We start from the raw sequence: 14,065 nt of genomic DNA on the forward strand, positions 1-14,065 counted from the left end.
CTGGCGGGACATGATCCGGGGGCGGGGTGCTACCCCCGCCCCTGTCAGTAGGCAAGGCACGAACAGGCAGATTGGTGTAAGCCGGTGCTACATCCTCTAGATAAGAATTTAGGAATAGGTCTTTAGTAGTCTTATGCATTACTTTAGTTGGAACTAATGGTGGCGGTAAGTTTTTCGGTATTTCTGATAGGGCCTCAGGTGTACCCTCGGCCGCAAGATACATACCATTTACAAGATTATTTCGGGCACGGTCTATTTGTTCTGTTTTTACTCGAATCCCTTCAGTAACTAACTCGTTTTCTTGGGCCTTGTCTGATTCTTTAAGTCTGTCTTCTCTACGGAGTGCTTTTTCAGCACGCTTATGTGATTCCTTACGCCAAAATTCTATGGCGTCTTTCTGAGATTGTCTAGCTTTCTTTTTCCATAATGCTTCTTCTACCTTCATGATGCACTCGGCATCCCATGTTCCGGTATTGGGCCATCTGTGTCTTTCGTCTAGGTGCTTGGTATAATCGGACCATAAGTCTAGATACAATATGGCATCTATGCCATGTTTATGATACATAAAGTTACCTGGAGTGTCCCTAGGGGGAATAGGAATTTCTTCCTCCAGTATCCCTTTCCTAGTTCCTATCTGCTTTAACTTGTTGAAAAACGGCATCTTGTTTACTTATTACTGAATTCTCGGTCCTTACTCCTTAGTACTGGTTACAGATAGTTGATACAAGAAACACAATAATGCACGTTAAACGGTCACATTCATACCACGACATTAATCACACAAGAAAACATTTGAGACATAGATGACTACCCTCTATACTGGATGTACTGCTCAACAGTACAGATACACTGGTGTAACAGTGCAGAAATTCAGAATACTAGATATACTGCTAAACAGTACAGATACACTGCCTAAAAACAGTGCAGACCGGACTTGTGTACCCAAACCCGTCTAGATACGTCCCAGCAATGGTACTCACCGGGAAGCACGGAAACAGAAGGCCTCGGAAAACTCGACTGGACTGGACTCGACTCGGCTCGACTTCGGGAAACTTCGGAAAACTTCGGAAAAACCTCGGAAACCTGGTGGGCCTCTTGACACCTCGGACCTTGCTTCTTTCGGCTAGGCTCTGGTCGGGATCCTCCGCACTCCTCACCGCCTCGTCTGGGCACTGATCGCAGTCTTCGTCACCTCCGTGGGTCAGAGGGAGATGCAGGAAATCCTGCCGGTACGCGTTGGTTCCATCTAACTGATGGCAGGGGACAGAGCTTGCAATGCGCCAACCGGCGCATGAGGTGGGGGAGGGGTCCCTGTTCGGGCGCCAAAATGACGTAAATAATTAATTTACTCTCTTAATTTCTATGCAGGTAAGTACTTAATCAATAATAACTCAGATCGGAAGAAAAAAACAGAGTCCGTGGTGTTAGAGTTTCTAAGGGTTTTATTCCTCAAAAGGAATGGTCATGACCAAGGTATCGGATTCTGACCACCACAGGGGTGTCAGAAGGGATAGAGGAATAGAGCGCTACATTTTATTGACAATACATAGCTTATATACTTAATTCATTTCATAAGAAGCAATGCAGTAGGCGTAACAGTTGAGAGAAGACAAGATAACAGTATACACGTGGTACTAGTACGTAATCAAGAGGCGTGAACTGGAGGTGTGTGCTAGAAACGTCACTGATAGGTGACGCGAGTGGGTGGCGTTAACAGAAATGTTGCAATGTCAGCAGAAATCGGAAGCTTGGATGCGCGCGCAGCTGCATGACGTGTGATTGGCGGGGTGCAGGGGACTTGACATTTACACTGACGGAAAGAGACAGAAGTCTGGCATGTCAGATCAACTTGTACTTCTATCATATCTGATATCTGATGTTTAGGAACCATATTATCTGGGCGGAAAGGTCTCTAGGGCAGAAAGCTATTCTATGCTAACTGTGGATGCGTGTATAAGCGCCTAAGTGTCTACATGAGAAGCGTGGGGGGCACGGGGCCTTCCATGGAAGCATGGTAACAGAGGCTATGAATTACTTGCACGGAGACAGGTCGGCCCTTTGGCTCTGCAGCTGGGGAGGATGTTTACTGAAGCTGGTAGGCAGGAATGCATTTTCGAGGAGCGGAACAGATAACTCGAAGGTTATAGTCAGTCTTGGCAGAAAGCAGGCTGGGCTGAGCGCGAGGGGCCGTGCTGGAAGTAAGTCAGAGTTCACGGGTACAGATGCAGCCTGGGCTGAGGCTGTCATAGTCAGAAGCCAGAAAAAAGAGGCTCGATGGCAGAAATTCAGGGCCTACTTTGCCAGAGCAGGAAAAACATGTAGAGTACACTACAAAAAGACGTTGGCATAGCATACTTAGGAACGGACTATTTAACCCATTCAGGGTGGGTCTGAAAGAGGACAAGTTAACGTTGGACGCAAATGTATTTGTGTCTTCATAGCTGGCACAGGAGGGAAGTTACATGCACTTTAAGCTGGTACATGGAGTCGGTGGGGTACGCGCTAGGGAACACAACATGACCATAAAATTTATATTTCCCCCACCCCCTCCTCAGCCTCGCTCACACTAGTCCTCTAGGGCCATCAATCAGTGGTAGCATGCACGGCGTGCGCGAGCGCAACCAAGGACGGCCCTGTAGGCCATTTTTGGCCAGCCCTCGCCGCACCATAGCAGTGTGACGCATTACGCGCTCACTGTCCCCTACGCTCGCTCGCCCGCCCCTCACCCCTCGTCGTGTGGAGTAGTCGGAGTGCGTGGAGAGGAGACCGTCCACCATTCTGACTTGCCTGTTGCCTGCAGCTTACTGTAATTCAAGGTGAGACTGACTGAGAGAAAGTAAAGTGATAAAGAACCGTCCGCGCCGCGGTCCGTCCAATAAATACAATGATGAATGATGATTGCACCGACGGCAGAGGCGGTGAACTGTGGATGCAGGTCAAGGTACGACTGGCACCCTGGCGGCCTCCTGGCCTCTAAAACAGTAAGGCACCAGGACGAGAGTGGCAGCTGCTACCTGATCAAGCATCTCCACAAAAGACATCTCTCTTCCAGGTGGGGCCTCGTCTATCAGATTATGATGCCTGCCCCCTCGCCATATCCACATTCGGGGACTAGTTTAATGGGAGTGAGTGATGCTTCTTGTTTTCTCACTTCGATCCTGCCGCTTGGCATGCAGCCCCGGTAACCCCATTGGTGCTCTTTTTCCTCCTGTAATGCACCGTTTGCTACCTCTTGTATTTTGTTTGCTCACAATTGTCACTTTTGCCTCATGTAATGTAACGTTTGCTTTTGTAATTTGTTCACTTGTAATGTTCTCATGTATAAGTTCTGTTCCTATTGTGAAGCACTCTGACACCTTCGGGTAAAGTCCGCGCTATATAATAAAAACGCATAAATAATTAAATAAACACATAAATAAAACTAGCCGCTGGTAGAACTGGAGGCCCCCATTGAGATTGCCCTGAGGACTCATCCCCACAAAGTGACTGACCCTCATTCCAGTGTTGCAGCCTATCTGGGACTGTTACACTTCTCAGCTCACTGGGAGTGTGTGCTTTTCAATTCGACAGCACTGAGGACACTATATGGGTGGGATCTACCTGTGAACTCCCCGGGGAGCACGTGACCTGAGGGTGGGGGTGATTCTCTACTCTAGCTGGGCCCACGTCAGCTTGTGCTCGGTGCCCATCCTCTGTTGTTGCTGCACTGTTGCTGGAGACCTCTCGGACAGGTCACGCTAGAGCTATGGCGTCGGCGACCTCAAGGCCCAAGAGTGAAACCACTATAATGGATCTGTTCTGGCCCCACCCCTAAATACAGAAAACCAAATCCCTCACCCGGCTCCCAATTGGAAGAAAACTTAGAGAATGAGCTGGCGGAGTCGGGGGACTATGTGGAAGCCCCCACCAAGAGCTATGTTCAACTTTTTCACCAAGATCAAGAACAAACTCCATGCTGCCCATATAAACCTCAAACAGAATTCACTGAAATTTGGAGGGACTTTGGAGACTTGGGTACAAGGGTCGATTCCCTTGAAACGATTCAAGATGAGCACACTCTCGGCTTAGAGGAATCCCACCCCTGTTTGGTGATTATAAGCCACCAGCTGATTGCACTCCAAGACAAACAGGAAGGTTTAGAGAACTGCTCCTGTTTCTGCAATCTTCTGATCAGATATAATGGCAAGGAGGATAAGGACATAAAAAGCTTCATCTATGACCTTTCAGAAGCGATCCTCAAGGAGCAGGGCCCCAACCCAACAAGGGGCGGCAGTCAAACTACGCATAACATTTTTGAGCTCATTTTATTGGGCGATTTTAATATTCATAAATGTAATTTACCATGCCTTATAGATACTGGTGAGAATGCTGGCGTCATAGATACTCCTCACTTTGAACATTCCAAATCAGGAGAGGCGCTTGAAGCGATGCTAGCCAGTATAAATCTATATGAACCATTCTATACAGGAGAGGGTGATAGGGTGCCCACATACAAGGGGACAGCCTAGGGGACGATTATAGACTATGGGCCCGATGTAGGAGCCCTAATACCGGTCGGAAACAGCCGAATTCGGCCGTTTCCGACCGGAATTAGGGTTTTCTAATGTAGGAGCATGCTTTACAGAATCGGTATTTTACCGAATCTGTACTTACAGACTCGGTAAAATTACCGAATCGGTAAATACAGACTCGGTAAAAATACCGATTCTGTAAAAGCATATGTAGGTAGCACATCTTTGAGTGCCGCAGGCCTTTCAGATTCGGTATTTTACCACCCAATCCAATTGGGTGGTAAAATACCGAATCCAGGTGTGCATGCACATCTGTGCATGCACACCTGTGCAATGTGACACACAGACATGCCCTTAGGGCATGTCTGTGTGCCACATGGCACACAAGTCCGGAATTGGGGTGCCAGAGGGTGTCAAAGTGACACCCCCTGCACCCTTGCAAAAATCGGAATTTACCGAATCGGTAAATGTCGATTCGGTATTCACCATTGATTCCTATGGGCTTCAAGGCCCATAGGAATCAATGGGGGATACCGATTCTGTATTTACCGAATCGGTAAATACCGAATCTGTAAGATTCGGTATTTACCAATTCTGAAATACCTACATGTGCCCCCTTCGATTTTACCACTTCTTAAATACCGAATCGGTAAAATTCGGTATTTTAGAAGTGGTAAAATAGAATTACCTACATCTAGCCCCTTATCTTCATCTTGGTCGCGATCATCCCAAAGGTGATAGGGTATAAGGCAATTGTCTCACCCCACAGCGATCATAACCCCTTGCTATTATCGATTCACTGGAGTGACTTACGGCGCAACCTAGTTGGACAAACTAAGGTTTGCGCCACTGCGGTGCCCAGGGATCATGTTAGAAGGCTTAAGTGGGGTAGAGTAGTCAAGGAAGAATTTATGGCCACCATCTTGCCCAAAATAGAGGACTCAATTGCAACCTGTTTGGCCCAAGGCACTTCAAACCTACTAATTATACAGGCCTTTGACTCTATCTGCGCCCAAGTCACTAGGGACCTAACGGTGACTAAACCACGGTTCCCATCAAGGCCTCACAAATGGTTTGATTCCTATTGCTCACGCATTCATAGATCCTTAAAAAAAGCCTTAAGGGACAACCCGCGAGACAAGGCTTTAATTACTCGCCTGAGGCAGGAATACAAATTAACCATAAAAAGAGGGAGAAATGCCATTAAAAATGAGGCCTGGAATAAACTTCTCAACATAGATGTCCTCCACGATAGTAAAAACTTCTGGGACACCATAAATAACCCGTTTTTTTCGGGTACTGACAATACTGCCCTTGACTGTGTCATCCCGGTTGAGAAATGGATTGACCATTTTAAAAATGTATAAGGTAACAAATGTGGTACATCTGTGGTTTGCCCAAGAACAGCCCAGGTCCACCTTTAGGTAGAGTTTGGGGAAGATGAGGTTTTTAAGGCTATAATGGATTCCTCCAAAAATAAGGCGCCAGGGCCGGATGGCGTCACAGTTGATTTTTTTAGATATTCTCCAAAAATGTGGTCACAAGTTCTAACCAGAGTATTTAGAGCCGCAAATGATAACATTTTTCCGAATACATGGGCCACTGCCATCATAGTCCCTATTTTTAGGTCTCGCCTGTCGATGCGCATGCGCATCGAGCAAGCGAGAGTATTGCGACTTATCCACTCTTTATCCACACTGCAAGGAATCGTGGCGATTCCTTTCAGTGCCCGTGACTTTTAAGGTCAATGCGCATGCGCATTGAGCTTATGTGCATGCGCATTGACCTTAAAAGCGCGTGCGCGTGCACGTCCGTCTTTGTTTACCCGCTCCGCCCCCTCCCCTTCCCGCCGTGTCGCATTTCTCCTCCCCCTCCCCTCTCTTCCTTCCGTCTAACGCCGTCTAACTTCCTTCCGCGTAACACCGCCGCAACGGTCACATCACTCGTCTTTTCAAACACTAAGGCTAACCCTTTCCTTCATCCTCAGGAATAGCCTTGTGCATGCACAACTGCGCCTAGATTCTCATCGGCACACAAAATAACCGGACCTCCCTAAGAGCCGCCAAGAATAACCCCGGCGATCTGCTCTGATTGTCTCCCTCCTCCAAGCCCACCCCCCCCTCCCCCGGTAAGACTCCACGCGGTTTGCGTCCCTCGCGCAGCTCACCCGCTCCGCCCCCTCCCCTTCCCGCCGTGTCGCAGCCTACAGCAAGACTACGTCTCAGTCCGCCGCAAGCCATGCTCATCTACCGGGCTGCAGGCACACTGATCCTGCCAGTCATTCCCACAGGCCGGTCGCAGCTCCCTCGGTGCCGCCCGTCCTCCAGCTGCAGAGCACAGCGTCACAGGCGCTGACCGGCTCCACAGAGTGCCCGCCTGCACAGGAGCAGCTCACAGCCAGCGGCCTCCCACATCCTCTGCAGGGCGCTCCTTGCCGCTTCCATCTAGGCCGCGGGACAACGCCTGCTTCACATGTACGGTGGCAAGCCTATTTTGTGTGCTCAATCCCCTACGAAGCACAGGTCAGCTTCTCTAAATTCTAATTATTTTGTTTACCGCAGCATATTGCTGTTCATTAGGTGGCAGCCAAAGGAGCTTGCCTAGAGCGCAGCCATCTTCGCGCAAGGCTAGCTCCATCCCTCTGTGTCCGCATATTTACAATAAAATACAAAATAGCCCTTCCCTGCCCTCCGTTTTGTTTCAGCCCTTCCCTGCCCTCAGTGTTGCTTCAGCGCTTCCCTGCCCTCCCTGTTGCTTCCGCCCTTCCCTGCCCTCCCTGTTTCCGCTCTTCCCTGCCCTCCCTGTTGCTTCCGCCCTTCCCTGCCCTCCCTGTTGCTTCTGCCCTTCCCTACCCTCCCTGTTGCTTCCGCCCTTCCCTGCCCTCCCTGTTGCTTCCGCCCTTCCCTGCCCTCTGTGCTGCTTCCGCCCCTCCGTGCTGCTTCCGCCCTTCCCTGCCCCCGTGCTGCTTCCACCCTTCCCTGCCCCCCATGCTGCTTCTGCACTTCCCTGCCCATGGTGCTGCTTCCACCCTTCCCTGCCCTCTGTGCTGCTTCCGCCCTTCCCTGCCCTCTGTGTTCCTTCCGCCCTTCCATGCCCTCCGTGCTGCTTCCGCCCTTACCTGCCCTCCGTGCTGGGAGCTCCTTCAACGTTATGCAGTGTCAAATCCGCTTTCCAAAACACAAATGATAAAGACGGCAAGCTTCTCAGGATAAACGTGTTTTAATGCATTGCTGCCGGTTAGACATTACACTTAATACGGTCTCCACCCCTGCTTGATGGCACGAACAAGCAGAAAGTAATGAAAGTGCTCTTTAGAATGCATACACATTCAAAAGTAGAAAGTGAGCAAAGGAAATGTAGTCCTTTTCACCATTTTCAGTCGTGATAGAACGTGCTCTACCTGGGAACTGAGGCTCATCATCTGTAAAAGTCATTGTCTGCACTGTGGTCTATCTTGTAACACATTTACCCCTCCCCCAGTGGGAGTGCTTTGTCCCCAGTGCCACACCCTCCCTTCTCGAGAGAGGCCCAGGGACATTATTACTTTGTACTGAGGAGTGCAGTGTGCGAACCAATCACTCAAGGCTGCCTGACGGTTTTCAACTTCCTTACATTAGGCCTGTACAAATTTATGCCAGCCATTGTACCCTCAACCCCTCACTCACCCTCACTCTCACTCCTCACTCCCCCTCACCCTCACTCACCCTCAACCCCTCACCCTCACTCACCCTCAACCCCTCACCCTCACTCACCCTCACTCACCCTCAACCCCTCACCCTCAACCCCTCACTCACCCTCACCCTCCCTCACCCTCAACCCCTCACCCTCACTCATCCTCACTCACCCTCAACCCCTCATCCTCACTCACCCTCAACCCCTCACCCTCACTCACCCTCAACCCCTCACTCACCCTCAACCCCTCAACATCAACCCCTCACCCTCACTCACCCTCACCCACCCTCACCCTCACTCACTCACCCTCACTCACCCTCACTCACTCTCACTCACTCTCACTCACTCTCACTCTCACTCACCCTCACTCTCACTCACCCTCACTCTCACTCACCCTCACTCTCACTCACCCTCACTCACCCTCACTCTCACTCACCCTCACTCTCACTCACCCTCACTCACCCTCACCCTCACTCACCCTCACCCTCACTCACCCTCACCCTCCCTCACCCTCACTCTCACTCACCCTCACTCTCACTCACCCTCACTCTCACTCACCCTCACTCTCACTCACCCTCACTCTCACTCACCCTCACTCTCACTCTCACTCACCCTCACTCTCACTCACCCTCACTCACCCTCACTCTCACTCACCCTCACTCTCACTCACCCTCACTCACCCTCACTCACACTCACTCTCACTCACTCTCACTCACTCACCCTCACTCACACTCACACTCACCCTCAACCCCTCACTCATCCTCACCCACCCTCACCCTCACTCACCCTCACTCACCCTCACCCTCACTCACCCTCAACCCCTCACACAGTGCAATAGGTCTCGGAGCATTTGAGTTAGAGCTTTTAGAATTGTTTATGGATTTTTTTATTTGTAATTCTTTAGCATTGGCTACAGGAAACAAAAATGCTAAAGATTTACAAAAAAAACCCATAAACAATTCTAAAAGCACTAACTCTAATGCTGCGAGACCTATTGCATTTCCAATGCTTGTTAAGAAGGGCAACCGGGAGGACCCAGGGTGCTATAGACCCATCTCCTTCCTTGACTCTGCCATTAAAATCCTGGGCAGAGTCTTACTTGGTAAATCAAGTGCAAATCTGGAGGCTTGTGGGGGGCTCGCAAATATACAGTACGGCTTTCGAGAAAAGCGAGGTACCCTGGACCCATGTTCCAATTTGCACCTTCTTGTCTCTAACTACACGGTGGTCGGGAGGGGTCAGTTTATCTGGCCTTTATGGACCTTTCCTCGGCCTTCGATCTGGTTAACAGGTCCAAATTATGGTCCCTGCTAGAAGAGATTGGGATAGAGGCTCCATTGGTAGGTTTTATGGCCAGTTTACATCAGGACCTGTTCACTAAAGTAAGGGTCAATAGGGAGGGGAGATGCACCGACAGCTTCAGGTCAGAGAAAGGGGTGCGCCAGGGGTGTATCCTGGCCCCCCTTCTCTTTACCATCTACATTAATAGACTAGGGAAACATCTTGAGCTAGGGGCGGCAGATGTTCCGCATGTAGGAGGAGCCCAGGTACCGGCCCTCCTACTGGACCGCTTTGGCTCATTTATGGTGAGCCTTGATCTGAAAGTAAATGCAACAAAATCGCATACTATGATCATAGGTCGCCAGAGAAGTAAGACTACCCGAGTAACCTTTACTTGTGGGGGTGATGTGGTTTCGAGGGTTCCTGTCTTCCCTTACCTGGGGGTCCTTTTCGATGAGAGGGGGGGGTTCTTGGGCCCCCAGATAAAGGCAAAGAGTGTCACCTTGGCTCGTTCAACCGCTGCTCTGATGGGCTTTTCAAAAAGATTGGGGGGCTAAACCAATGAAGGCCTTGGTTAAAGTCTATAATAGTAAGTGTATCCCCATTGCCACGTATGTATCCCCATTGCCACGTATGGGCCTGCTCAGTGGGGATCGTATTCAGAAAGTTGAAAATGGGCTCATTCGTCAATTCTTATCTGTCCCAAATTCTACACCTACGTTCTCCACTCATGAGGAACTGGGTTTACCCTTCATTACACCCAGACTGAAGTTGGCACCCCTACTCTTTTGGATTAAAACATGGCTGAACCCAGAGCTGACGCTGAACCATGGTATTCTGTTGGATGTGGTATCAAGGGACCACGCCTTGAAAATACCATGGCTGAGATACCTTAAAACCTCATTTGCCACGTTGGGGAGACCGGAGATCTATTCAGCCCCATCAAATATTAGAATAAAGGATGTTGGGTGGATCAAGCATCATTTCCTTGAAAGGGCACGGTTAGAGAGAGAAGAGAGGGAAATAATGAAACTGTCAGTAAGAGCATATCTGGTCTTAAGTACCACTCCCTCTCTGGAACCTTACTTAAAAATTGTCACTAATCCCCTCCATAGAGTTTCGCTTTTTAAATTTAGGATGAACTTGATCCCCTACACACTTGGTTGTTTTTCTACCTGGGCAAAACCTGAGGACGCTCAGCCTTGCAAATGCGATAACTTTTCAACCCAAGATACTCTACATTTTATGTTCTTTTGTGGACTTTATGCCACCGCTAGGGAGAAATATTTAATACCTATTCTGAAGGATGCCGGCTTTCTCCAGGCCAGGCCAGCATTAATTTTCCTTCAAATGTTGGGCAACACGCACATCATTTTTCGTGTTGCATCTTACTTAACGGCTGCATTTAGATTAAGAAATAAACAAGCCCCAGGGAACGTCTCATTTTAAACGTTGGTCCTGTGTGTTTAATTAAATTTTAATCTAAATTATAATTAACGTTTTTTAACTGTAAATTAGGCCAGGACGACTATGAATTGAATTCTGTATGTAAATTGCAATGTGATTTTTATTTGTGCTGTATGTACTGCCTTTTATGATTTTAACAAAAATCGAATGAAGCGTATTTTGACGGGGCAGCAATCTGAGGGGTAGCCCCGGGCGCCACAAGCTCTAGCTACGCCCCTGCCCAGGTTACCCTCTAAGAACTTGGGTATCCATTTATTAATAAGTTGGCAGTACTCTTTATTTAGGAACAGGGCCCTCTCGAAAGTCCAAATGCTTGGGTCATTGTGCATTCCTCCACTATCAATACTTATTGGAATTGGAATTGGAAGTGCATTTGTAGAGCGCGAATTGCTGCCCGGGGGCGTCCAAGCGCTGGGGGTGTAAGGGGGGACCTCATAGGGTGACTGCCTGGGCTTACTAGGATAAGTTACAAAGGAATGTTTTTAGTTGTTTGCGAAATGAGGAATGGTTGGGGCATCAATACTTATAATTAGGGGATTATGATCAGATAGGACTCGTGGCAATCTACCTATTGTGCATTTTGAGATCATGGTACTAGTCACAAATACATAATCTAACCTAGCAAATCTGGCATGTGGGTTGGAGAAAAACGTATATCCTGGATTCCTAGGATGCTTTGCCTGCCAGCAGTCCCACAGACCATGAGTAGTACACAATTTCTCCCTTTATATACACATCCAGACTCTGGTGACCAATGGCACTGTAAATTAAAATTAAAATCGCCACAAACAATCACTGGGAGTCGCCAGTGAGCTAATTCATTAGTGATGAATTCCAGTACATCTGTGACGTTACTGAATATAGAGCATATACATAATTTTGTCCCATTACTATGCTGGCATTTTGTAATTGCCCATCGACCGAACCTATCGGCTGCTGATCTGGTGAATTTTACTCCTCCTCCCATTGCCAGGATGGCCACCCCCCTTGTCTTTGTTGCCTGCGTTGTGGCTGCGATCAGCCTATACCCGAGGGTTTTAAGAAGTTGATGTTGTGAACCCTCCACATGTGTCTCTTGGAGACATAGATTATTAGCACCCGTTGCTTTTAATCCCACCGCTACTCTTTGCCTTTTTTTCGGGTCATTGAGGCCACAAATATTAAAAGATAGAATTCTTAGTTTAGCCATTCAGGGTGTTTTCTGATAGTTCGGACTCCGATTCCCAGCTAGTTTCTACACCCACTCATGAAGGCCCTGACACGTAGCGGACTACTTCTCTTCCATTGAGCTGCTGTCACTCCCTCACATCTTCATGCCTCGAGACCCCATGGAACTGTTGCACGGACAGATGAAGTGCAACGGGGCAGGGCTTGAGTGCAGGTGTTGCGGTTAATATAACATTCTCACTGTGACATGGTTTCATTGCAATGTACTAATGTGGAATCAATGTATAGGGACATTGTGTATATGCCCATGCCAAGATCTGTGTAATGCGGTGCCTGATGTATGTTGTCTGCAGCAAAAAATTTCAATAAACATATTGAAAAAAAAAAGATTTGAAAAAGACTTACATCTAGGTAAAAACTGTTGCATCAGTAAAATCTTCTGTACTTACCTTTAGTGAAAGAAATACTCCAACAAAACATCCATAACCCGTTTCTCAACAGCTTAACTAATCTGAATTCTCAACTTTAATCACAGAAACATATGTGCCACCCTACAAGTGGAGCTAGAGATATGGTTGATGTATGGACAAGTAGTATTCAGTTTTCCGTTAATCAACAGCAAGATGCTCAAGAATTTTTTATAGCTGTTCTTCCAAAAATTGTTGATGAGACTCTGCCAAATATAGATCTTTTTAGTGTAAGCTACTATTGGGAACATGAATGTTTTCATTTCTCGAATGCATTTTTAACAGTGACAGAATTTGAAAAATCTATTTACATTTCAATTCCTGATTGTAAATCTGTGTCATTTAAGAATGTAATATGTAAAGCTGAGCACTCTTTTACTTTTGTTCAAACTGTACATCGCAGGTAGTCCCTCACTGTGTTTAACTATGGTTAACAAATATATAATTTTAATGATACAAATGAGCACTATGAATAAAACGGAAAATAATACCTAACATTTTTTTTTAATAAAAAAAGTATATGGTATGGCTGTATCACAGAACAGCCATAAGGAAGGGATTCCGAAAGCTGCAGAGGGGCTCAGCTCATGCTTGGGCACCCTCTCACACAAAACCAAGCACTCTGCCTTCAGGATTGTCAAGGTCTGCCATAGGAGTGACTTATAGGTTTAAATGTGTCTGTTTTAAAACGTAGATATAGGTATACTAAATCTTAGTAAGGGGTGCTTACACCACCTTACCCAGGCTGCAGGAGCAGACCTGTGGTGCCATTTTGGAAGGCTTCCCAGGGGTGGCATAATACATGCTTCAGCCCCTGGTAGGCCTCTGGGGTACCTATGCTCTTGGTACCTAAGGTACCATATACTAGGGACTCACAAGGGTAACCCAGTAACCAATCTGGAGTGTACCTAATGTACATGCAATCGATTTAGAGAGAGCAGCTAGGCTGGGGTCCTGGTTAGCAGGGCCCCAGCCAGACTAACGTCGATAAATCAGTGAAACACAGCAAAAAAGTGGGGGGTAACCATAGTAAGCAGATCCTTCTCTCCTACGTAAGCTTCCCAAAGCTTTTCTTGGCCTCATTCCCCCAATGCAGTGGCTGACATTTCGGGCCTTAGGAGACTCCCAGAGGGTGCGCTACTGACATTCTGGTAAAAACCTCACTAACCATGCATATTTATGCACCAAACATTGCAAATCCTTACACCTGCAAAGCCTCATATAAAACTTGTCAGCTTTAAAGTGGTGTAAGTGTTTTTATATGAGGGAAATATTCATCTGTGCTTCCTCTCCCATCTGAGGACTATGGAAGTGCTGCTCCTCTCTCATTTGTCCCTTCAAAGAGACAAATGACACACTCACTCAATTACTCAGAAAACATTTACACTGACACTTATCGTGCTGTGCTGATTTGGGCAGTCAAATTTGGGGGGGGGGCAGTATTAAAAGCGGCTTGGGGTGCATTATGAAATGTGTCGGGGCACAGAAGGACACGGCTTC

This window comes from Lissotriton vulgaris, chromosome 9, assembly GCF_964263255.1.
Source record: "Lissotriton vulgaris chromosome 9, aLisVul1.2, whole genome shotgun sequence".
Classification (NCBI taxonomy): domain Eukaryota; kingdom Metazoa; phylum Chordata; class Amphibia; order Caudata; family Salamandridae; genus Lissotriton; species Lissotriton vulgaris.